Here is a 27016-nt window from a genome sequence, read left to right on the forward strand (position 1 = left end):
GCCACACACACACACACAGAGCCACACACACACACACAGAGCCACACACACACACATAGCCACACACACACACACACAGAGCCACACACACACACACACACACAGAGCCACATACACACACACACACAGAGCCACACACACACACACACACACAGACCAACACAACACACACAGTGCCACACACAGAGTCACACACACACCAGAGAGCCACACACACAAAGCCACACACGAAGACACAGAGCCACACAGAGACACACACACAGAGCCCAACACACACACAGAGAGAGCCACACACACAAATAGCCACACACACACAGAGCCACGCAAACACAGAGCTCCCTGCCCAGTAACGCCCCAGGGAACAGAGGCAAGAAAAAACGATCACAAGCAGGGAACAGAGGCAAGAAAAAAGATCACAAGCATGGAACAGAGGCAAGAAAAGCCGATCACAAGCAGGGAACAGAGGCAAGAAAAAACGATTACAAGCAGAGAACAGAGGCAAGAAAAAACGATGACAAGCAGGGAACAGAGGCAAGAAAAAACGATCACAAGCAGGGAACAAGCTGGGAACAGAGGCAAGAAAACACGATGACAAGCAGGGAACAGAGGCAAGAAAAAACGATCACAAGCAGGGAACAGAGACAAGAAAAAACGATAACAAGAAGAGAACAGAGGCAAGAAAAAACGATGAGGCAAGAAAAAACGATGACAAGCAGAGAACAAAGGCAAGAAAAAATGCTGACAAGCAGAGAACAGAGGCAAGAAAAAACGATCACAAGCAGGGGACAAGCAGGGAACAGAGGCAAGAAAAAACTATGACAAGCAGGGAATAGAGGCAAGAAAAAACGATGACAAAGCAGAGAACAGCGGCAAGAAAAAACTATGACAAGCTGGGAACAGAGGCAAGAAAAAGCGATGACAAGCAGGTAACAGAGGCAAGAAAAAACGATCACAAGCAGGGGACAAGCAGGGAACAGAGGCAAGAAAAAACGATAACAAGCCGAGAACAGAGGCAAAAAAAACTATGACAAGCAGAGAACTGTATAACTTAGTGATTCACAAGCAAGATGACAAGCAAAGAAACGTAATGTGACCGTTGTAATTCACAGTGGTGTGCTTCTGCTTTGTGATAAATACTACAAAATATTAGAGGCAAACACGTACCAATGTAGGGACCCGCCTACTGGACCCAACTACACACCCACACACACGTGCACCGAGGACGCACCTTGGTGACCTGCTCCAGGGTAAACTCTGTGTCGCAGTTGCTTGGCCGCTGCAGGTACTCCAGGGGTGGCCGGACGGCGGCGGCTCCTCTCCGGCGGCCGCCCGGTTCCTCCGGCGGCTGCTCAGCCCAAGAGGCGGCCCGCTGCTCTCCCGCTCGAAAAGCACCACCATAGTGGGAGCGCGGGACTGCTCTTCAGAGCCCGGGCGGCGTGCAGGCGGCTCGGGCTGGGCTGGCGACGGTGGCTCGGCTGGCGCTGCTGGTCCTCATGCTGCTCTCGACCGGGGAAGGGGGGAGGAGGAGCCGGCGGAAGGCAGGCGCATGCAGCAGGGGAAGCCTTCTCTGCTCTCGGCCGGGGAAGGGGGGAGGAGGAGCCGGCGGAAGGCGGGCACATGCAGCTCACAGAGGCACCCGCGCAAATTAAATATTTACCTAAAACATTAAGTCGTGGGGTAGGCACCCGCGTGAATTAAATAATTAAAGGAGCGGGGTGGCACCCAAGGAGTGTGGAGAAACAGACAAACAAGCAAAATGGTGGCAGCAGCTGGGGATAAGCCCTGTCCTTTTCAGACTGAGGGGGCGTGTTTTTTGTTGAGTGACTGAAGACGTCACGGAGAGAAAGGACAGCAAAAAACACGCCCATGAATCCGAAATGGACAGGGCTTAAAGTTACAGACAAAGCTCTTCTCCAATGGCTGGCCGCCGTTTAGGAAGCCAGCCAATGGAGAAGAGCTAGCTCGTTTACCTCCCTACTAGAAAACATACAATCTCGGCAGTGAGACTGAGCAAGCGCTGCCTATGCAGGCCGAGACCTAAAAAGTATTGTCAATTTGAATGCCATGAGCTCAAACTTGCGTAAATGCGAGACCAATTGCATTGCAAATGCTCGTTCTTAATCTGATGTTAGCAGATGCTAATCTTGGGACAATTTCACAGGACTGCAGCGCTCTGTCACTGTATGTTTTTTATTTAAAGAGCTGCAGGTAAACTGCAGTGCCAGTGCACACAGATCCAGCAGGTAGAATTGGTGAATTTTGCCTACTACTTTTTTGCTTGAATGTTCCAGCCGCCCTTATGCCCTCAAGTAAGAGACTCACAACCTGGCAGTAACATCTTTAGCAAACAACTGAACAAGCTACACTGCAAGGGGAAGCGGGGTTGGGTGGTAAGGGTAGGGGAATACATCATCAACACTTCACTTTTCTGAGCAAACATGGAAATCAGTTACAGTAATTGGGAGTGGTAGAGTACGTAAAAATGAAATCACTACAGAAGAACTGATGGAATCAACAAATCTCACCTCAGGCCACTTGGTCATGTAATCAATTAATACCAAGATAAATTTGGGAGTCGAACCAACAAGACCGTAAGGTCCCGCGATGTCCAAAGCTATTTTTGACCAAGGAACATTCTTCACAACAATAGGTTGAACAGGCAGAGGACAAGTGACCTGTGACTTGTCACTGACCATACATTCACAACATTCACGAACAAAATGCTCAACATCTTTGTCTACGGACGGCCACCAAAAATCTTGCCTCACCCTGCGCTTCATGGAGCGAATGCCTGGATGGCCTTCATGAGCCAAACCAAGAATCTTTCCACGAATAGAAACCGGAACAACCAAAAGCCCACCCCGTCTCAAAATTCCATTAACAAGAGACAACTCATCCTTGACCCGCAAATAAGGAATAATAGCAGCAGGACAAGCTTTTTCACACGGCCAAGGTTTAGAGAGAAGATTAATAACAGACTGCATGTCCACATCAGCGGCAATCCCCTCCAACCACTCACACTCCGAAAGAGCACACCCCACAGAGTCACACAAAGAACCAACAGCACAAACTACTTCCAAATCGTCCCACACGACGCTGTCGTCACCATCGGAAAGAGGTAGTCTGGATAAGTAATCAGCAACCAAATTCTTCGCCCCGGCCACATATTCCAGCTGATATTGGAATTCCTGCAATCTGAATTGCCACTTGGAGATCCTTGGAGTCGCCCTACCACCACCCTTGGTCGTGAATAGATCAATCAAGGGCTTATGGTCGGTCCTCAAGATGAATCTATTGCCCCATAAAAAATTTTTGAAATGCAAAACTCCCCACCACATCGCTAGGGCCTCCTTTTCAATAGTAGAATAAGTCTCCTCAGCACCTCTCAAGGTTCTGGAGGCAAAAGCAATGGTTTCTTCGCGACCATCACTCCTTTTCTGCATGAGGACGGCCCCCAAACCCACATTGCTAGCATCAGTGGAAAGAATGCACAAGTCATTTATGTTGAACAGCTTGAGAGGGCGAGCTTCAATAATCTCTTGCTTGATGACATTGAAGTTGCTCTCACAATCATTATCCCAGACAAACTTGACATTTTTCTTGAGCAGACTACGCATAGCAGCGGTTTTGGTAGAGAAATTCTTAACAAACTTGGAGTAATACTCCACCAAACCAAGGTATGAACGTAATTGATCCTTATTCGTAGGAACAGGAGCATTTTGAATGGCGTCAATGATCTTGACTTTTGGTTCAACCCCATTTTGGGAAATGTGGTGACCAAGATAGTCTACCCCATCTTGAAGAAACTTGCATTTATCCTCCCTCAAGGTTAACCCACTAGATCTTAGTATGCTGAGAACAAGTTTAACACGCTCATCATGTTCAAGTTCGGTTTTGCCATGAACCAGAATGTCATCCTGGAAGAAGACAACACCAGGAATGTTCTTGAACAGGTTATTCATTAACCTCTGGAAAACAGCCGAGGCTGAGGCTAACCCAAAAGGCATGCGGATGTAACGATAGGCACCCTCCGGGGTTACAAAAGAGGTAAGGTGTTTGGAATTGGGACATAACTCAATCTGATGATAAGCAGATGATATATCGAGGGAGGTGAAAAATGTTGCACCCTCGAGGGTGGCTAACATCTCGTTGATGTTAGGGAGTGGTTGCCGGTCAATCCAAATATTGGCATTGAGATCGCGCAGGTCAACACACATCCTCAAACACTTGTCAGATTTCCTTGCTAAAACTATGGGGGCAAGCCACTCTGAGCCTTCAATTGGCTCAATCACACCAGCAGCGCATAACCGCTCTAACTCTTTCTTTAGCTCTGCACGTAAGCTCAAAGGCACCTTGCGCACCTTATGGGCAACGGGAATGGCACCTTCTTTCAAAATTATTTTGTGCTGGAAACCCTTGAGTTTGCCTAATTCCCCTTATGTTGTGTTTTCTTACTATGCATGCTATATCTGATAATTGACGCATTTTATTTCCCTTGTTCTCTTCTTTCCCCAGCTTCTTTTTCCTTTTCCTTGGCTTTCTTCTTCCTCCTTTCCTTTTCTTTTCTTTTGTTTTCCCTGTGAAGAAAGGGAGGTGTGTTGGGACTTCTCCCTCTCCTCGCATTCCATGCAGAATGTTCCCTGCGTGGAACACTTGTTTGATTCTCTCCTTGGCAGTTGCTGCCGGGGAGTTGCTGAAGCTGGACGTAGAATAAACTGAGGTCCAACTTACCTTCCGTGTGGACTCGACTTCTTTACATAGAGTGACCATGAACTGTACGCCGAGCAGACCGTTTAGCCACAATGCGGCAAAGTGCCTCGCGCACTGGGATAGGAGGTATACACACAAACTACATTGTTCCAACAGAAACAACTATCTACATAAACAACACCTTATTCACATGAAAAAACTGTGATATTTTATAATAACTAGGATACACACAGACACTAATACTCGGACAGTGAAAATTGCATTTTTGGAGCGAAATGTTGCTGGAGCTGGGAGGCGTGATTTGGTTGAAGGAATATACTGAGAAAGACAAGAAAAAAAACAACACTCAAACAAATAATGCTTACAATAGGAAAAAGAATGCAGTACAGACTCTGAGGCATTGTCTACAATGACAACAGAACAGGGATCAGTCGCTATGGGAAATTTACAACGAGGAAAACCAGTGACATACAATGAAACTATAATAATCTGAACTTAGGACAGGGAGACACATACACTGGGGTATGGACCACAACACTGGACACTAACACACACCAGTTCTGTCAATAAAGCCCCACAGGGGCGAATAATATACTAATAATCTGACAAGAAACATTAACCAACACATACTAGCATGGTCAGTACAGCATCAGGTGGGCAATGATATACTTATATGAGGATCAGCGGTACACGAACACAGGGACTACGATAACAGACATGGAGTTAACAACATTGGGACCTGACACAGGGATACACTTATACGTGATCAGGGAACAAATGGACAATGGCACATAGGAGAGGGGATATGCCTACACTGGGAGGAGCACATGGATATATGTACAGGGAATACACAGACACACAGAAAGTAAACGTCCAGGGGCACATGCATCGTAGAACGGGAGGCACATGCTTTGCATCAGAGAATGAGCAGGGATCTGACAAATCAGATAATATACTCACACAAAGACTTAAAAGACCCAAGTACTGGGGCAGGGAGAAATAAACACCAAGGCACTGAAAGTAAAAGTTGGGGATTGTGATTTGAGGCAAAAACACAGGAACAACAAAAACATGTGGCAGAGAACACCAATTAAGCATGGGCGAATTTTGCGAATCTGGCGTTCGCGAATTTTGCGAATTTGCGAACTCGCAATCCGCAAAATCCGCGAATTCTCGCGAATTTGCGGATTTTTTTCTTTATGTTCGCAAGGATTTCTGCCAGTTTGCAAGGATTTCTGACAGTTCGCGAGGGTTTTGTAACAGTTCGCAATCGTGAACTTACATGTCGGCTCGCAACGGTCACGATTATGTTGTTTCTACGTCTGGTTCATCATCATAGGTTCCCAGCACCCTCTGTTTCACCCCTGCCACCCTCTGTTTTACCCATGCCACCCTCTGGTACATCAATGCCTTATGCCACCCTCTGGTTCATCATCACTGTAGATTATGGGGGGGAAAAGCAAGCACACCTGCCTGCTTCAACTGACATGAATTAATTTGGGGTTGATTTATTAATGTGTCACTGTTGTAAAATTCCAGTCTGGCACCTGCATCCTTATCTGTAATTTGCTTTCTGTTGCAGTGCAATTTTTTTTTCCAGGACCTTTGTGGCCTACTTGTAGCTATTCTATGAGCCTGCTGTGAGGGTCAGAGCAGGGTCATACAATTGTTGCAACTAGCAACTGAACAATTGTTGCAACTAACAACTGAACTTTGGAGGGGCCCTTGTCAGGAAGCACTACAGGGAACGGTTACTAATGATGAGTTTGAACTTTTGAACCTGCTTTCACTTTTGCAAAACTCGTTTTTCTGCAGAGCAGCATTACAGCAACTTTAATGCCCCACCAAGCTTATATGAGAAAGTTGATTTCTAATCCAAAAGTTATCCAAAGAAAATCAAAAGGCCTCAAATCTAAAAAAGTGCAGGCAAATGTCAACCTGAGGAGTTATTCTGATAAAAATAATCATTTTCAGAAGGTCTATGCTGCTTGCTAGTAGATTTCTTGTGCGGAATTGCAATTTTTGTAATTTCGCGAGTGCAAGATTGTTGCTGCCCGCCGCACCTACATGTTCGCAATTGCGAACTTACACCGCAAAGAAAAAAAATCCGCTGCGTGCAAATTTGCGGATTTTGCGGTAAATTTACCGAAAATCCGCAAAATCCGCGAGCGTAACGGATTTTCCGCCCATGCTTAACACCAATACATCAAATAGGAGACAGGACATGCATCAACTGTGGGCCAGGGAACACACAACAGACTGGAAAGGAAGCAACTCAAGAACACGCGATGCACTAATAGTGAAATTGGGACGGGACAGGAGGAAGCAGACATCTAAATAATGCTGCATACTCGAATGGCCGTTGGTAGGAGGATGCAAGACCAGAGTGGCCTCCCCTTCCCCCAACGGACCCTGCATAATGTCACCAGGTCACTGGCACAGGGATAAGGAAAAGAGCTACATTATGTCAAAGAATAGGAACGGAGAGACAAAACTAGAGCCCCTGCTTGTTTCTGAGATAGGTCAGTGCTCTGCGAATGAGAAGTAATAAAGGAACTGCAAGGGAAGGGACGGGTGGGTAGGGTTAAAAAAGTGAAGGAACAAGGGGAATAGTACAACAATACCTGAAAAGGCAATCCCCGGATCTGGTTCTCCTACAGGAAACCCATCTGGTTGGCAATAAAAGTAAGGCCCTCAATAGGTGGGGATGTAAGCTTCTTGTGCATGCAGACTACACTACAGGCTCCAGCGGTACGTGCATCCTTGTCAGGAAAAACGTTCCATTGATTGTACTTAATACGCGGTCAGATGCTGCAGGAAGGTTTGCTGAAGTTGAGGCTCAATGGGAGGGACAGGCTTTGAATGTTGTATCAGCATATTTGCCGCCAGCACTTGGTAAAGATGCCCTTGCAGAACTAGGTCGAGCGCTCACGGATCTTAGGGATGGAGTCCTTATATTAGGGGGAGATTATAACGTGACGATGAATGACTTAACGGATAGACGTCCAGTACGACAGAATATGCGACCAAATGAACTAATGGCTGACTTCACCACGGCAATGGGGCTCAAAGACGTGGGACCGGAGCTACAGGGTGACCTTATAGATTTCACTTGTTTCTCCAGTGTGCATGGCAGCCTTTCCCGGATCGATTACTTTTTAATGTATGCAGCCTCGGTGGGTAACTTTAGGAGGCCCAGGACATACCCTAGGGGTCTATCAGATCACTCCCCTGTAGGGATTGATTTCACACATAGGGCCAAGCAGCAGAGCCGTACCATAGTCATTAATCCGTGGATACTCAAGATCCCTGACATACGAGAGGAGCTTATTAAGCAAACTGGATACTTTTTGGAGGAAAACTTAGGATCTGTAGATTCAACTCAGACGATTTGGGAGGCATATAAAGTAGTTATAAAGGGACATGCTCTCTCACTGAAAACGAGAGATGTAGCGAAGCGACAGGAGATAACGACCCAGCTAGAGACCGAACTTAAAGACCGTGAATCGGAGTATGCGCTCCTCCCTCGGAAGAGTCGCTACATACACTGATGCTTAAAAGGGAGGAATATAAGCTGAAAGCTCTGGAACAAATGATGGCGACACAGTCAGCTACCCATCATAGACTGTACGAACTAGGAGACAGGGCAGGAAAAAGCTGGCATGGCTGGAAAAAAGGGAGCGCGGTACGAGGTGGGTGCCTAGATTGCGGAAGCCCAAAGGTGATATGGCATCCTCCCCGGAAGACATAGCATAGGCATTCGTGGATTATTTTGAGAACTTATACTCGCCCTCAGCGATATATACAGCTGAGGATGAAGAACCAGGGTTTAACCCAGCGGCGTCAGGGGCACGCCTAAGATCTTCGAGTTCACCTGTCTTGGTATACAGAGACACAGACTACTTCTGGATGGCATCAGAGATTTTATTAGCTGCAGCTAGTAACAGTGATCCTAGAAATACATCACGGTGTAAATTCTCAGGAGACTGCTCATTTTACTAAGGCGAGACGTCTCCTTTTATACCCAATATTCACATTATAAATGTACACCCACTGCACAAAATTCTAGCCAATAAGGTACATTTTCAAACAAAGTATCACATAACAAAAACTCAATTTACAGTATCCCAACCCAAAAGTTATTTATTAGGAATGTCCCAAATTCAATCTCACGAAGCCAGACAAACCTATAATTGAAAGCATAACCCATGTAATGAAGAAACATAAAAAAAGAAACAGTAACAGATGCTGAACAAGATAAGGCATGTGCAAGGAAACTAAAAGTTAACGATGTCCTGAACATTGATTGGCAATCTCAGACAAAGATCGATCAGGGAAATTGGCTTTGCGAGGTCAGTTTCAGGTGAAGAGGTCAGTTTCTTACAGTTCCTTTCAGAGTCAAAAGGAAACCTAGTTAATGTATACATAAACTAAGAAGGCCAGGCGAATTTGTTCTCCAGGCTACCTTCACAGGCCTACATGAGGGCAACACAAAATGGTGGCACAGAACAAAATGGAGTCAGACTCAAGAATTAAAGAACCTCAGACCCTCCTTTTGCCATTACGTAGGCAATAACCTAAGACTCATCTTAATCTGAATCTAGGTCTATAACGATATTCATTAGGTCATCAAGGTGTTGCTGTAGCATCATCTTGTTATTCTCTACTTCTCTTGGGACAGGACTCCGAACACACATAGTAGCACAAAGACTACAAATGGTGGGACACAGCAGTCCTCAAAACCATCCCGTCAATGACCAGTCTCCTTCGTCTACATGGATAGACTCAGAGATTTTATACAACCTAGAGATGGCTTGGTACACTGTAGGGGCATTATCTGGTATGTAAACACAGCAACTGGATCCAATCAATTTACATACTCCTCCTCGATCTGCAAGTATGATATCTAATACCAAACGGTTCTGCAAAGTCATAAGGCGGTCCGCTTGACGCTCAGCTGTAACATTACTAAGAGCACCTGCTGTCTCATTAATAGTAGCTTCAACAACGCGGACAAGCTGTCGAATATGCCTACTATTGATCATAGGACCCCAAAAGGGCAGGAAGCCCTTGAAGAAATCTCCTACTTCGTGTGCTGCAGTATCTTCCTGATTGGAGACACCTTTACCATATTTCGTTCTATGATAGTCAGAAGCAGTAGTGTATGTAGGGGGAAGCAGAAACGCCACATAACACGTTCCTGAAAAATCAGGTGGCAACCATGTGTAGGCTCTGTCATGACAAACAAAATATGTGCCTTTAGCTGGCACAAACGGTGGAAAAGTCCAAGATGAATAGACATAAGTTTGAGCACACACACTCTTACCTAGCTGAGCTTTCGGATTCCGACCATTACCTTGCGAACAAAAATGGCCTCTGTGGGGTACAATCCAAATAGGGGGAGACCTTTTTCGTCTCTCCTTCTCTGTCAAGCTGGTACTATATCCAGTCACGTTCCAACCAATGTAAGCCTGCACCTCATCCTTAGGGATAGCATTATATGCATCAATATCTCGGATCATAGCTACTATTCCCCTTATCAAGGCACTATTGCTCGAGTTATCTTTAAGGGAACGTAAGGGGACTGCCTCATTTGCATCGATAAACATGGTCTGAAAAGCCCACACAGACCCATAAAAAGAAAAAGGCAAAACCAAGTATGGCATACCTTTATCTGTCATATGAGGCATAAGACCACAAACCCAACAATTAGTGGTATTTACTACTAACTGATGCTGATGCAACAACTGTATGAATGAGTTGTTGACAAATTCTGATCTTGTCTGTTCATGTTCAGGCAACGTATAAAACTGGTGCAAAGAAACAGTAGTGAAAGAAAGCATAGGTTGGGAGGTGGGTGCAGATGTTTGTTGTGTAGCATAGACAGTCAAACCCACACAAGCTAACGTGATACTTAAAAACGTCAAAAAGCACAATATTATAAAACATTTGCTATGTATCAATGTACAAAATCTTGTCTTAAGATCTATTCTCTCAGCAACTCTTTGAGTTACAACAGACTCCATCCTCTAACGTGCTGCTCGCGGAAATTTTCCTTCTTCACTCAAGTGTGCATCCAGGCGTCCTAGACGTGCCTAGAACCGCAGACTTTCGTCAATAGACGGGCCACCCCTTAAGTCTTAGACCGCGACCCTGCAGCTGAACCCGGATGGTGGTTCGAAAAAGAAAAAGAAAAATAGTCTCTTGTCTGAAAGAGTGTAATTCACAAAAAAAATCAGATTTTATTTGTTCTTTTTAGACCTTAAGTTGTAGCGTTCTTTACCAGGCACAGTTTGATCCTGAAAGAGTATCTCTGGGTGCATAGTATCAAGTCTCAAACACGGCGGCACAGCTTCTTGCAAGACTTCATCATCCGCACGTTCTGACTTAGTCCATTCCAGATGTGCATCGCTAAAAGGTACACATCTCGGAACCCTTACAGTCTCGGAATCGGCAACACCTTCCCGGACCCACTTATCCTACGGTAAGGGCAAAGGTATCTTCTTGCAATAGGTACCATGTACTCAGTTTTTCATGCCGAACACCTTAATAGCAATCCGATTTGATAACAGGACTTGGTATGTACCGGTCCATCTTGGTTCCAAGTTCTTTGACCTCTGGAAATTCCTGGTTAGAATCCAGTCGCCAGGTTGAATCGTGTGGCCTGCGTCTACAGAAACTGAAGGCAAAGTGCCATGGACCTGTTGGTGAAGAACACGCAATTTAGCAGTCAAATCATGTAAGTAGTCAACCAACATAGGGTACTCGATATCACTGTGCTTCTTAGGCCTCGGCACAACCCAGACATTCGCCGGACGTCCAAAAACAATCTCGTATGGGCTAAGTCCCACGCGAGAATGTACTGTCGTTCTCGTGGACAAAAGTGCCAATGGTAAGGCATCAGGCCATGTAAGACCAGAGCTCGCTTGCACCTTGGCCAACTTCAGCTTCAGAGAGCCATTATAGCACTCGACCAGGCCTGCTGACTGGGGGTGATTTGCAGCATGAAATTTCTGTTTAATGCATAGACCCGCAACTACTTTCTTCATAATCTGACCCACAAATTCACTTCTATTATCACTCCATACCAACCTCGGGAAGCCATATCTGGGAAAGAATTCTTTGAGCAAAACCTTGGCTGTAGACAAGGCAGTATTATCCTTTAGGGGGTAGGCCTCTATCCATCTGGAAAAGGCACAAACAACCACAAGGACGTACTTCAAGTTATTGCACCTTTCCGTATGAATGTAGTCTATCTGCAGCACCTCAAACGGATACGTTGGAGGAGCAAAATGACCCGCTGGAGTTGGGGTTCCCTTTCCAGGATTATGCATCAAGCAAATCATGCAGTGTTTAATCAAATTCTCAGCACACCTAGGAATTCCACTACTCTGCCATACCGGAGCCAACAACTTACATATCCCTTTTGAACTAATGTGAGCCAACCCATGAGCCATTGTAACCACCGGAAGCACATATGCATCCGGTAACAACCATCGCTGGTGCTCTGACAACTCAACCCAACAGCCTGTTGAATCCAACATTCCCGTACTCTCTCTCCACATACTCAATTCTTTCTCAGTAGCTTCTGCCTGAATCATCTTCACACTTTCTGTTGTATCTTCACACGTTCCTCCTTCCACAACCCATCTGGAAGGACCTGCAACATACATCCGACTCGTCACATCTTTCGCCGTTTCTCTCGATACTTCATCTGCAAACGCATTCCCTCGACCCACATCATCCGTAGCCTTCTTATGCGCACTACACTTCACTATCGCAATTTGGGTCAGCAAAGTAAGTGATTCAAGAAGTTCACTCACTAATTGTCCATGCTCAATTTTCGTACCATGGGAAGTAAGAAATCCTCTCTCTTTCCACAAGCGACCAAAACTGCGAGCCACGCCAAATGCGAATTGGCTATCAGTATAAACATTCACTCTCTTTCCTTTTGACAACACACACGCTCTAGTCAATACTATCAACTCCGCTGCTTGCGCTGAATTCTGTGCAATACGTGCTGTTTCAACAATCGTGTGCAAAGTTGTGACTGCATATGCTGCAGTCGTCTCTCCATTCGGAAGCTTAAAGCATGAACCATCTACCCATAGGGTACCATCAGGATTCGAAAGAGGAGTGTCTTTCAGATTAACTCTACCCTTCGTTTCCTCCTCTGTCCGTAGAAAACAGTCATGCTGTTCTTGAGCATCTATCTCTACAAAAATCAGCAACAATGTAGCTGGATTCAATGTGTTGCACCGCTTGATGTGCACATGGCTAGCCAAAAGCGTCAACTCATAACCTGACAAACGCGCACAGGTAAGATGTTGAGTCTTCGTTCTATTCAATACGGTATCCACTGCATGTGGGACCATCACAATCAATGTATTATCCAATACCAAACCAGCAGACTGTCGGATAGAAACAGCCGCTGCCGCTGTAGCTCTTAGACAACTAGGCAACGCCCTAGCTATCGGATCTCAAGTAGCTGAAAAATACGCACATGGGCGTTGCTTGTCTCCAAATTGTTGCGTCAACACTGACAATGTACAACCTTCTCTCTCGTGTACATAAAGTGTAAAAGGTTTACTGTAGTCAGGGGTACCCAACACCGGAGCAGAACACAATGCATCACGCAATTCAGAAAAACTCTTCTGACATTCGTCAGACCAAGGAAGAGGGTGTGGTGTGTCCTTAAGAGTAAGTGCCAACAAAGGTTTCGCTAGCAAAGAAAAATTCGGAATCCACTGTCTACAATAAGAGGTGATACCTAAGAAGGCACGCACCTCTCTCTGTGTGCATGGCACAGTCATTTGGGCAATCGCTTGAATACGCTCTGGGGTCAATCGTCTTCCCTCCTTCGACAAGAGATGACCTAAGTAGGTCACTTCTTGGCCGCAATACTGCAACTTCGAAGGTGACACTTTATGATGAAGGTCTGACAGGTGTCGCAACAAAGAAAGAGTAACTTCTTTACAAATCTCTTCATCATCAGCAGCAACCAACAGATCATCAACATACTGGATAAGAGTAGCACCAGAAGGCAATGCAAGAGTATCAAGCTGAGTTTTCAAAGCCTGACTATAAATGGAGGGACTCTCGGAATAACATTTAGGAGCGCGCTTATACCGGAAACTGCGGCCTCCTAAAGAGAAGCCAAAAATATCCCTACTTTCCTCAGAAATCGGAATACTGAAGAAAGCGTTCTTCAGATCAATAACAGAAAACCAAGCAGCTGAGGCAGGGATCATAGTCAACAAAGCAGTAATGTCCGGGACAACAGGAAACTGTGGCACAACGATCTTATTGACCTCTCGAAAGTCGATCACAAACCGATACACATGTGGCTGAGAAGAGTCAGTACACTTAAGGACAGGCAGAACAGGACTGTTACACACATTCAGCCACGGTGCATCCATTGGGGTATGGGGGCGTAGCCCCCCCCTGCCCACAGCGCTGGTGTCTTTCATCTTATGTGAACTGAATCAGTTTACAGTTCAAAGCAAAGACGCCGGCCCGAGGGAGAACGAACTGACAATCAGTCAGTCGGCATGACATCGGACCGCCCACCGGGCAGTCCGGCGTCATGTTCATTGACATGCAAACCAGGAGCAACAGGCAGCAGCACAAGTGCACATGAGTGGGGATGGAGGGCACCCTGCGAACTCATGCGCACTAGTGTCTGCTCTGCTGGCGCATGCCCATTAGGAGAGCGAGGGTAGAGCAAAGGCTCAAACCTCGGTCTCCTAATGGGCAGGCGGGCGAGTTGTGCCCTTAGCCAATCCTGTCGCTGCTGGCAGTGCCAGGATTGGCTAAGAGGGGTTGCCACCCACCTGCCAGTCCACTCCAGTGTGCCGCGGTTGGAATCGTGAAGGCGCCATTGTTGGTTCCTGCAGCAGGACAGGACCGGCCAGGAGCAGAGGCGGTGCGGCATTCAGGTAGGTTTTAATTTTAAAAGGGTTTTGTTTTAATTTTTGTTTGTTTTATTCCCCCCACCCCCCTCCCTCCCTCGAGCATGCAGGCCGCCGCTGGCCTTTAAAAACGCTCCGGTAATGAAATACAGTGGGAAATGTGTGGAAACTGAGCTAAAGAGTATTTTTTCAGCCCTGCTGCTTTAAAGCAATTATTCTACTCTTACAAAAAAGCTGGAATTACCGGGAAAGGTGACATTAATAAAGATAGAACGGCAACACCCTGTAATGCTTCAGGCATCTGATGGATGCCGGAAAGATACTGCAGAAATAAATGACTGGCAGTAGTAATTTTCCTGCTGGTCATTTCTCAGAATTAACATCCGTCCTCTAATTAGAGATATTATGAGGACTCCTTCCTGCTCACGAGCGTGGGTCACTCGCGACATCTGGGTGGGCATTTCACATGAAAGCGGCACCCACGGCCTAGGTGTTAAGTGTATCTTCCATGGTCTCCCCTGAGTGATGCGAGACAGGCTTCATTCCGCTTCAGTCCCTGTGCGCCTCTACCTGTCCAGGGCCTCTCACACGGAGATTAAGGGAACAATCAGTGACCTCTCCGCTTGGAACTCGAGGCGCAGGGCCTCTCTGTGTGGAGGCACCTTCGGTGCTGCAGCCCTGTAGGTATGCCCTGGTGGCTGGTGCACTCGCCCGGGGCATGAGTATTATTAGAATGTCTGCGCATATGCAGCTGCATAAAGCAGTCTGCACGAGTGCCATCTCCCGAGGGGTGCTACGAAGTTGACAGGGGTGCATATGTGTGACACCCCCTCCCCGCATAACACTGCGCCGCGATAGTATCATGTAATGCAAGTCAGATGTTGTCTTGAAATATTAAATTGCAGCATAAATATGTAGGCGCCATTAGCCATGTGCCCGCAGAATTAATGGCCTTGCAGAGCTCAGATGCAGCAACATGGAAAGAAAGTTACTTTTCCGAAAGCTGCATATGCACTGGCTGGAGAGCTTAGTTCCCAGACGGGGGAGGCAGGAGTGAGTGAGAGAGAGAGCGCCAGACAGAACTTGGAAGCAGAAGAGAGGCAGGCAGAAGGGCAGCGCAGAGCCAGACACACACACACAGTGACACAGGTGCAGACAAACAGCCAGCGCGCCTCTTACCTGGGTGAGGCAGAGCGGGGAGTACATGGCCGGCCCCTGGGCTCGGAGCTGTGAGTGTGGGTAGAGGGAGAGCTCACAGATCAATAGTAATATTAATACAGAAACATACAAAGCTTTGACATATTTAGCCCTGAAGGTTTGCTTTGGCAGGGCCTTAAATGGGGAGGTCTGCGTGGGGTGCCTGGTGCCCTTTGTTTAACTCCGCTCGCTGCACCTTGGTAATTATGCGACCCCCGGTGCCCTCGGATTTTTTGCTTTTTGTCCCTGGCATGTGCCCCTACCTTACGCCCCACCACTTTCAAATGTCACCAGCCGCCCCTGCACACATTACCTCTCGTTTCTTCAACCACACCTTTCTCAACCAAATCATAGATAATTGCTAAAAGAGCTCTTTCGCCATCACTGGAAATTTTGTACTGAAGAATGCGAGTTAATTTAGCATTTGACTTAAGGGTTACAACGTAGGGTGGAATCTGCAAGAGACCACTCTGGTCTACTGGAACTGACACTACTCCCTCCCTTTGTTCATTGCTGTCCTAACTATCATTAAAACCAGCACTTTCACTTCCAACATAATAATCATCAGTGTAGTACTGAGCGGACTGGATGGTCGGAACATTCTGTTGGTCAAAATGATTCATAGAATTCTGAGGGGAAAAGGAAAGTTAATTCTCGGGAAACGTACCACGTCCCCTACCCCTAGGTACTTGTTGGAAACCACCACGACCTCTCAGACCAAATATACCATTTGCACCCTGTATCAAGATCGGGCAACTATTCTTGAAGTGACCTTCTTCTTTACAATAAGCACACTGATTAGGGCCTAGCGGGAGTCGCGAAGCAAAAGACTCAGACTTCTGCAACAGTTTCTGAAACTGTGGGGGTTGCTGAAACTGGGAAGGTTGCTGAAACTGACGCTGATTAGGGCGAGGCGGATAAGCCTGCTGCAGAAGAACTTTCGTTTTTAATTCTCTAGTCTTCTTCTCTACTTTATCCTTCTCATCTTTATCTCTATTCTCATAGTATTGTGCAGTAGCCAATATCTGGGCCGAAGAAGAAACAGCCCATGAACTCTCAGAGTCCTTTAACTTATTAGAAAGTTCAGGAAGTAAATTAAAAACAAACTTTCCTACAAACAACCTCTGACCACCTTCTGTACTCATGTTCTGACCACTATGATCAATGAATGTTTCCTCAAACTTAGTGAAGAAATCAGACACACTCTCGTCTTTCTTTTGTTTGCATGCTGATAACTTGTCCCAATTCACCTGCAGAGGAGGCATCATAGTTTTCATTAAATTAATAATCCTACCAGGTAGTTCTGCAACTAAGGGTTCAGGTTTGGCACCTCCTACCTGCCGACCATCTGCAGCAGTAATATTAACCCACGTACCTCCTAACTCTGGCGCGTGATCCACGTGACGTATCTTCGCCCACAAGGGTTGAGGAACTATATTACCCATCAACATATCTATGTCAGCTAAATTCATAACACATGCATCAACTGTCTGAGACAACTCCAGCAGGATTTAGAGCCAGGACCACAACTCTTTCCAAGGGACATGCACCCACACTCGCTGAAATTGAGCCGGTGCAGCCGCAATACCATGAGCGGCATCAGTCACAACTGCCTCTCTCCATACTGGGGGAACCTTTCTCATAGGATACTGCTTCACTTTTCTCCTAACAGAAGGGTCAGGTTCGAACAATGACTGAGGTGGAAGTCCAGACCTAAAAGTGAGTAGTGTCTCTACCGCTTCCTCAACATCGGAACCCACTATCGTCCCTTTAGCAAATTCAGACTGAACATTAAGCAATTCCAGTGGAATTGAACCCAACTCATTATCTTCCCACTCCTGACGAAGGAAGGTACACATGACATCAAAAACATACCTTTGTTTTGGTGCCTCCCACTGTAGGAAGATATCCATAACCACTTGTGGACTGTACTTGGAGGTATTCGAAACCCATCTACGAGCAAGGAGATCTAACACTGCCCGCTCTTCGGGACCAGGAAGCTGACTACGTCTCTGCTTACGTTCAGAAACAGGGGTCATATTCAGTGACCCAAAGAAAGGAGACAAAAGACTAGTGACAGTCTCAGTCATTCGTTGCCGAGCAGAAGGAGAAGAAGTTGACATGAGGACAGGAGACAAAGTGTTTTGAGGCCACAGAAACGTAGGGACAGAAATAAGAGAGGTCGAAGATAAAGGAGTGTAAGGCAAAGGAGTTTGAGGCAAGGCTGGTGGCAAGGCTGCGCCGGGGGAGGAAGAACGACCTGTGAAGCAACGAGTGGCTGAACAACAACAGGGGGTTGAACGACAACAAGGCATGCAACAACTGGAGGTAACGAAGGTGCAGTAGCACCCTGCACATAAGGGGTGGTAATCTCTGTAAATGTGACATCAAAGGATCCTTTTCAGGGACTTCAGTCACATTTGAAAGGGGGGGTGGCAAAGCCGGGTAACATTTGTCAATGGCCATGCAATGTTGTCTATCTAACACTTCAATCGCACGATCTTCTTCATCTTCCTTAAACTGCCTAGCAGCTTGCATTACCAATATATTCCTTTCCTTCCTATCTATCTTAGCTTGCTTAATTTCCCGCTGATTGGCTTACTTACGCCAAAGGGGGAAAGAGTCAAACATCGCCGGCCGTGCTTTCTTCTTAAATAGTGCAACTTCTAGGTTATCTAAAACATCTAATTCAAACATACCATGTTGGGGCCATCGTAAAACACCATCTTTCCTTGTATAACGGACCCATACTTCATTAAAGGTAATGGGACCTACACCATGCTTTGAATAGAGCTCATAAGTAGGAGTTCCAACCGGAGGTATCAGACACGAGTCCTCCAATCGAGAATCCCTATTACAACTACAACAAAACCATTTCCTAAATTTGCTAAAACCAGGCATCTTTTAGCTCACTAGTCTGCTTCAAACTTCAAGGGGTTATCAAAAATGATACACTTGCAAATATACGAACCCCTCGGCTTCGACTATTGCAATGGCCGAATCAAAACCAAGAAACAAAACAAAGTCGTGGGAGCGACCCACTTATACTTAACCAAAATGTCTGTCACGCCACCAGAAGACCGTCTAACATCTCGCCTTACAAATCATCACAAGAGGGTCCAAGACAGGGCGACAGTCAGGGCAGCAGTCCTTCGCAGCCGTCGGAAAGGGGAAGCCTCGCAGAAAAAAACCTTCGGTCCACGTCGATATGCAGGGGTCGATGAAGTGGCGGCCGTCCTCCAGAATTTCCTCACGGGGCTCCTCACAATATTCGGGCTTGGACCAGTACCGCTTCAAGTCGCCCCACGTTGGGCACCAGTTGAAGAACCGGGGTTTAACCCAGCGGCGTCAGGTGTACGCCTAAGATCTTCGAGTTCACCTGTCTTGGTATTCAGAGACACAGAATACTTCTGGATGGCATCAGAGACCAAGTTTATTAGCTGCAGCTAGTAACAGTGATCCTAGAAATACATCACAGTGTAAATTCTCAGGAGACTGCTCATTTTACTAAGGCCAGACGTCTACTTTTATTCCCAATATTCACATTATAAATGTACACCCACTGCACAAAATTCTAGCCAATAAGGTACATTTTCAACGAAGTATCACATAACAAAAACTCAATTTACAGTATCCCAACCCAAAAGTTAATTTTTAGGAATGTCCCAAATTCAATCTCCACAAGCCGGACAAACCTATAATTGAAAGCATAACCCATGTAATGAAGAAACATAAAAATGAAACAGTAACAGATGCTGAACAAGATAAGGCATGTGCAAGGAAACTAAAAGTTAACGATGTCCTGAACATTGATTGGCAATCTCAGACAAAGATCGATCAGGGAAATTGGCTTTGCGAGGTTAGTTTCAGGTGAAGAGGTCAGTTTCTTACAGTTCATTTCAGAGTCAAAAGGAAACCTAGTTAATGTATACATGAACTAAGAAGTCCAGGCCACTTTGTTCGCCAGGCTACCTTCACAGGCCTACGTGAGGGCAACAGAAAATGGTGGAACAGAGCAAAATGGAGTCAGACTCAAGAATTACCGAACCTCAAGGAGTCACATCAGCTCTTACAGGAATGCGTGCTTCCTACGATATCGGCTGAGGATAGGGAGTCCTTAGAGGCAGATCTTTCGGATGATGAAATCCGAGCGGCCATAAGCCGTATAAAGTCGGGTAAGGCGATGGGGCCCTTCGGTACCCCGGTGGAATTTCTGAAAGTGACAGCCACCCAAATGGTCCCACATTTGAAATCCATGTACCAAGAAAGTTGGAAAACGGGTGCCCTCCCGCCAGATCAGAGGCTGGCAAGTATAGTTTTTATCCATAAAACGGGTAAGCCGGTGGAAGACTGTCGTTCCTATAGACCGATCTCATTAATCAACATGGAGGGAAAGGTCCTAGCGAAAGTACTTTCCACACGCCTGGGGATGGTGATATCCTCACTAGTGCATCCCGATCAGTCCGGTTTTATGCCGGGAAGAAATACAGCCTTAATATCCGTCGTCTACATAATGTATTGGCCAGACAGGTATTTCTGGATGAGGACGCGGCTATATTGTCCCTAGACACTTCTATGGCCTTCGTTTCAATTGAATGGTCCTACATGTTTGAGGTACTACTCAGAACAGGACTGGGCCCGAAATTCCTGAGGTGGGTACGACTGCTCTACACAGACATAGCTGGACAGGTGAGAGTAAACAACTTCACGTCTAGGCAGTATTCTCTTCATAGGGGCACTAGACAAGGTTGCCCTTTGTCCCCGCTATTATTTGCACTGATGTTGGAACCCCTGGAAACTTGGGTGCGACAAGATGTCATGACCAGAGGGCTGCGATGGTCCCCGGATTGTGAGGACAGAATATCATTATATGCTGATGACATAGTGCTATATCTGGCTTATCCCTATAGATCCATTCGAGTGGTCTTAGACATCTTTATCAATTTTGGAAAGTATTCGGGATATGCTATGAACTGGGACAAGTCAGTACTGTATATGCTCCACGGACAGGTTCCCCGTCTTCCCAAAGATTGTGCCTTGATGATTGCGACTGATGGTTTTAAATACCTAGGGGTCTTCGTTACACAAGATTCAGCTCTTTTCTACAAGAGCAATTTGGCGCCCTTGCTAGCGCGACTGCGAGCAGATGTCCAGCATTGGAGGTCCCTCCCCTTGTCATTGATTGGTCGGGCGGCACTCTTTAAGATGCTTGCCCTTCCTCGCTTTTTGTATATTCTACAAAATAGTCCGACTAAAGTTCCTGATACCTTTTTTGTGGCAGTAGAGGGGGAGCTACATACATTACTGTGGGATGGAAGGTCTCCCAGAATAGCGCTCCAAAAATGGACGAAAGGGTGGTACGACAGTGGAATAGCACTGCCCCATGTTTGGTTGTACTATTGGGCTTCGCAACTGGTTACGGTAAATAGATGGAAGTATACCCTACCAGATGATCCGGCGTGTGCCTTGGACAGATATCAAATGGAAGGAGCAAGCTATCTCGGGGCACTTTATTCGTCCTCAAGGAACAAGAGGCTTGTAGGACCCACCCAGCATATGCTGCAAATATGGAGACTGGCTAATTCCCACCTGGGTTGGACGAATAAACTAACTCAGATGACACCGCTGTGGTCTGCACAAAAGCTAGTCATGCTCTGTCGTCATCCAGGGTTTGACAAATGGGACATGATTGGTATCTAAACGGTAGGAGATATGATTAAGAAGGGTAAGATCCTTCGGTTTGAGGAGCTACAGAGTAGGTACCAGTTGACTCCGAGCGAAGTCTTTCGATATTTACAAATCAGGCAAGCATTAATGGCGGCGTTTCCTAGCTGTGAGGATATACCAGAATATTCTCCTTTAGAAGATCGTCTATTGGACGAACAGTTGCATACCAGGGCAATTTCTCTCACATATAGAAAACTCAGTAACAACATGCCAGATGCCTTTAGACAGCTCAGAGAGAAATGGGAAAGTGAACTAGGACCATTGGAAGAGGAAGATTGGAGGCAAGCATTGATGTCTCCGAGAGAGGCTGCCATCACACTTATACAGCTCCGTATACTACACCGCTCATACTTGACTGGGATTACTCTGGCAAAGATAGGGTCTAGGTCAGATGATCTATGTTTTAAGGGATGTGGGCAGTCAGCTAGCTTCTATCATATGATTTGGGAATGTTGTATTGTGCAAAACAGATGGGACAGGATTGCGACACATCTGCGGTCTGCTCTAGGTAAGATGGTCACGCTGAAACCACGACTGGGTTTGCTAAACATATGGGAAGCTACGGACCTTATGGAGACGGAACAACAGTTTGCAACGTTAGGATTCACTTTATTTAAGAGAGAACTAGCTAGGGGGTGGGGTAGTGCCAGGCCACCAGGGGTTGCAATATGGAGTAAGGAATTGGATAAATGTATGGTGGCTGACAAAGAAGTGTTTATCGCACGTGGGTGTCCAAAGAAATGGGATAAGAAATGGGCCAAATGGAATTTATACAGAGGTGAAATATGTGTGTCCCCATCGGTAGACTTAGAAATGCGAAGAGTTAGAGGGAGCGAGCAAGAAATGTAATGAATCCCTGTATTGAATATATTGGTCACTGCAAAGGTCACTATGATTGGTATTGTGGAATATCTGTATCAATGTCAATGGTCTGTCACTATTGCAAAGATAATATAAAAATATTTCAACAAAAAAAAGAAGTGAAGGAACAGAACGCCGTGCCGCGCTAGTGTTTTTATCGTCTGTGTTCACGACCGCTCCTGATTCTAACAACCTGCTTCTCAGAGACAGGAGCCTGGACGTCACCGCCGATCGGGCCTTAGCAGGTCTGCCAATCAGTGCGTGTCTGTTAAAGGGTGCCCGGATCAAGCGGCTAAAAGTGTTGTCGGGCAGCACGGTGGAATAAACATTTCAGTCAAAAACAGTGGCCCAAAACGGCTACATTGACCTTACTCCTGTAAGCATTCATAAACTATATTAATAAATCAGACGTGTTGCGTTTTTAGGTACCACCACCAGTACAATGCGGTCCCCATGAGAGTTTGCTTCACTAAGAGCCACTGCTCTCAGCGGCTCACAGCACCGGCGGCGGCAGAGGTGGCTCTCATCGGCACAGTGCCAGCGGCGGCAGAGGCGGCTCTCAGCGGATTAAGCCCGGTCACTCTTTCTCAGCGCCAATGAGATGTGAACGGGGCCACTTATAGGAATGTTGATGGAGCTTACTGACCGCGCGTTCAAATATCCGTCATTGTCCCGCTTCCACTTCGAAAGTGAAAGTGGGCTTGGCGTGCTGATTGTAAGCCAAGTGCGTCATTGTGCCAATAAAGAAAACAAGCGCGCGCCTCCATGACCGCCACAAGCTGCGAGACAGCAGGAGGGGGGCGGGAACAAAGGGAACAGGAACACGGCCAACGGGGGGCGGGAACAGAAACTAAAAAGTAAGAAGTACACTGATCTCGCTACTTGAAACAAACAAGAGCCTATAAAGTAGCAGCAGCAGATGAAGTGATTCGTCCACAATCACGGAACATTATGTTAACGCCAACATTTCCAAACTCGGCATCTGGTGGTAACAAGGAAGTAGTCCCTAAATGAGTAGATAACCCGAGCAGCGGAATGTTGGTCCATGCTGCTTCCTGCAAAACGGAAGAAAAATGGAAGTGACATTTTCCACCACCAGCCAATCAATGTGCTTCATAAAAAGAGCAATGCCAGATTCAACCAATGGAAAGCCAAAATACACTTATATAAACACAATGGGTGGAGTTTCACCCAACATACTGATTACTTAATGCCTCAGAGAGGCAGCGCATGAGCTGCCCTTTGCGAGACCTAAAAACGACAGGAAGTAAACAGGGTGACATGACTCTGGTTTTGAAGAAGGAACACCAGCCCAACAGCAAGACACAGGTAACTAGACCAACCATCAGTGTGATGGGCGACACAATGGAAGAGCCATCAAAATCTTCATAATATCCTCATCATCAATGCCTTCCCCAAAACGTGTGTAGTCTTAAGTGTTTGCCTCAAATCCAAAGTGTGTACGCCTGCTTTGGCAGCCAGCATCGCCTGCGCACTTTTACAATAACACACTGTAAGGTCTGCTTCTTTGACTTTCACACAGACTGCCACTTCCGATTCCGTGTACAGACTGTAGCATCACTGAATCAATACTTCCCAGATGAAGCACATTCTTCTGTTCCTCGCAGGTGCACGCCTGAAGGAGATGGGACAACAAAGCAATCTAAGACAAAGGTGCCCAGCATTACACCTTATTACAAGGGAGCGGAGACTACGAAGAGAAAATATATTTATTTTTGCTTAGTACATGGGATTAGAAGGGCCGTGCGGTGCCTGTTTCTGTGTCTGGCAGTTCGGGCTGGACTGTTCCCATGAGGCACAGGGTCAGACTGATTTGCATATGGCCATGTCTAAACTAGGGTGGCGGAGTGGGCTAAAGAACGGTGATGGATTAAACTCAGATCTTTTGACTGGGTGTGAGTGTTTGATTGATTCAGATGCTCCGTCTATCACCACCCCCTTTTGTACCGCTTTTGGCTGCCATAAGTGTGGCAGGGTATGCTCAGACGTGAGTCCCTTGCTCACTTTGCCACTGGATTCAAGCAAGCCGGGCTGAAGACGTCTGGAATGCCAGAAACCGGTCCTCGGAATCTTGTTTACGGTCCAGGGAAGACATGGCTTGGCAGTTCGGGCTGGACTGTTCCCATGAGGCACAAGGTCAAACTGATTTGCATATAGCCATGTCTGAACTGGGGTGGCGGAGTGGGCTAAAGAACGGTGATGGATTAAACCCAGATCTTTTGACTGGGTGTGAGTGTTTGATTGATTCAGATGCTCCGTCCATCACCACCCCGTTTTGTACTGTTTCTGTGGGAGAGCACCCTCATATATAAAGACTGTGACGTGGAAAAGGGAGGAAGTCGTAAGGGTGGACTGATGGGGGCTGTCTGCCCCTCAAGTGTTTGGATTTCCGTGGTAGCCTTAACTTCCTGACACCATTTTAAATATCTCGCACTGTCCAGTGGCATTTAAATGAAGGTGTGGGAAAGAAGCCAAAGCATCACAAATACCAATGGCGTGAATGCACCGGAAGCCCTTCACTTCGAGGTTTCTAGCAGCAGCCCTCTAGCTCACTGGTCGAGAGGACGCTGCCGGAAGTGGGGTGGATGGAGGCAGTGGAGCAGCTATGCCCAAAGTTAATTAAGCATCAGCTATTATAATGCTCTGCCCACATTTCCCAGAGTAACGTTAACCCATTGTTGTGCTGTGTCTCACCCCCGCCCAAAATGTCGTTTTACCCAATGATATCCTCTGCGTATCTGCCAAGATGCAAGTAATGATCAAAGGAGTGGTCTGTCCAGCTTTTCCAGTGTCCAACATTTTCAAATACTCTGCCCTGCAAAGTGTGCCTTTTAAGACTGTGTTACGTCCAGCTTCCACATACCGTGTTATATGGTATGCTTGAATTAGGAACTCCCAATGTTGCATGAATGCATTAGAACTTACTGCTGTGTGTGCCGGCCTCTCCCAGAAATAGGCACTGCCCAAGGACTTGCCTTGTCACGCTGCCCCGACGTGTAATCAGATTCTCTATACCCACAGTTTTCTAGAGGCATAGCAATCATTAGTGCAGAAGGTGCTGTGCAACCGGCTTCCAGGGTCATAAGGGACCCACCACACTCCATGTAGGCTGCCTTTTAGTACACAAGCAGAGGTGCCTATTTCCCTTGATTGCTTTATGGCCCACAAAACACTTACTATGCCACCAATGGGTATCTTTACAAGAAAATAGCACAGAGCGGTGCCGCAAGCAATTTTGCTGCACTGAGCTGCGTCATTTTCTAAGTACAGAGGATTCCACCTCATTTACAAACAATACGGCGCATTCCTGTACTCACCTCTGCGCCGGCGCAAATAAAGCAGCCTAGCGCTACGTAGGCAACCGTTCTCCATGACGCAAGGGTGCTTGCGGTGCAGGGATGATTGTTTTTGTGCAGTAAGGGACACCTTCCTGCACAAAAACAATTATCAATGGTGTTTACTCCTTCTATGTGTGCTGCACAATGCAGCACACATAGAAAGAGCACAAAACAAGGAGAAATAAAAGTATTTCTCCTCCTTTTGCCACTCTTATGCGTTCAGTCGAAGAGCCAGGTATTCAGATCCTTCCTGATTAGGGTCAGCAAACGGGATTGTCTGAGGTGGACAGACAGGTTGTTCTAGGTCTTGGCGGCGAGGTAGGAGAAGGCTCTTCCTCCGGTTCAAGTCTTGTGGTTCTGAGGGATAGTGGCCAGCACCAGCTGGGCGGAATGGAGGTATTTGGTGGGTATATGGAATGAGAGGCGATGGTTCAAGTTTATTGGTCCTGTGTCATGGAGGGCTTTGTAGACTTGTGTGAGGAGCTTGAAAGTGATTCTTTTGTTGATTGGGAGCCAGTGGAATTCTCTGAGGTGTTCGGTGATATGGCTGTGGCGGGGATGTCGAGGACCAGTCTGGCTACCTCATTTTGAACATTCTGTAGTTTCCTGAGGAATTTCTGGGTGACGCCGGTGTAGAGAGCGTTGCCGTAGTCGAGTCTGCTGCTGATGAGTGCATCGGTAACTGTTTTTCTGGATTCAGTGGGGATCTTTCTGATTGTCTTTCGAAGCAGGTGAAGCGTGTGGGAGCATGATGAGGAGACAGAGTTGATCTGACGGTTCATTGTGAGAGAGGAATCCAGTATGATGCTGAGATTGTGTTCAAGGTCTGTGGGTGTGGGCAGGGTTCCCAATGTTGAGGGCCACCAGGAATCATGTAAAAAAGCAATGGGTGTTCATTGGCAACGCCCACAGCAACACTCATTGCACGTCACTTTGCTGTAGAACACTGCGTTGAGGAAGACCATATTTACAAGGCGGCGTTAAGTCAAGCAAAGTGGCTTGCACCGCCTTGTGAATATGGAGCAGGGCACAGCGCTCTGGTGGTACAGTGCCCCTATAAATATGCTGCTAACTATTGTCTACTTCTCTGTGGAATGCACGTAGCTCAGCTCTTTGACACACCAACCACGTGATACACAGCTCTGTACAAAACTAAAACATTTAAACTAAAAACCACTTTCTCCAAATATCTTTCCCACCTGCCAACCTTCTCGCCGACTCTTTATTTCTGTTGCGTTTGCCGGGGTTTTT

Source organism: Lissotriton vulgaris, chromosome 7 (assembly GCF_964263255.1).
Source record: "Lissotriton vulgaris chromosome 7, aLisVul1.2, whole genome shotgun sequence".
NCBI lineage: Eukaryota > Metazoa > Chordata > Amphibia > Caudata > Salamandridae > Lissotriton > Lissotriton vulgaris.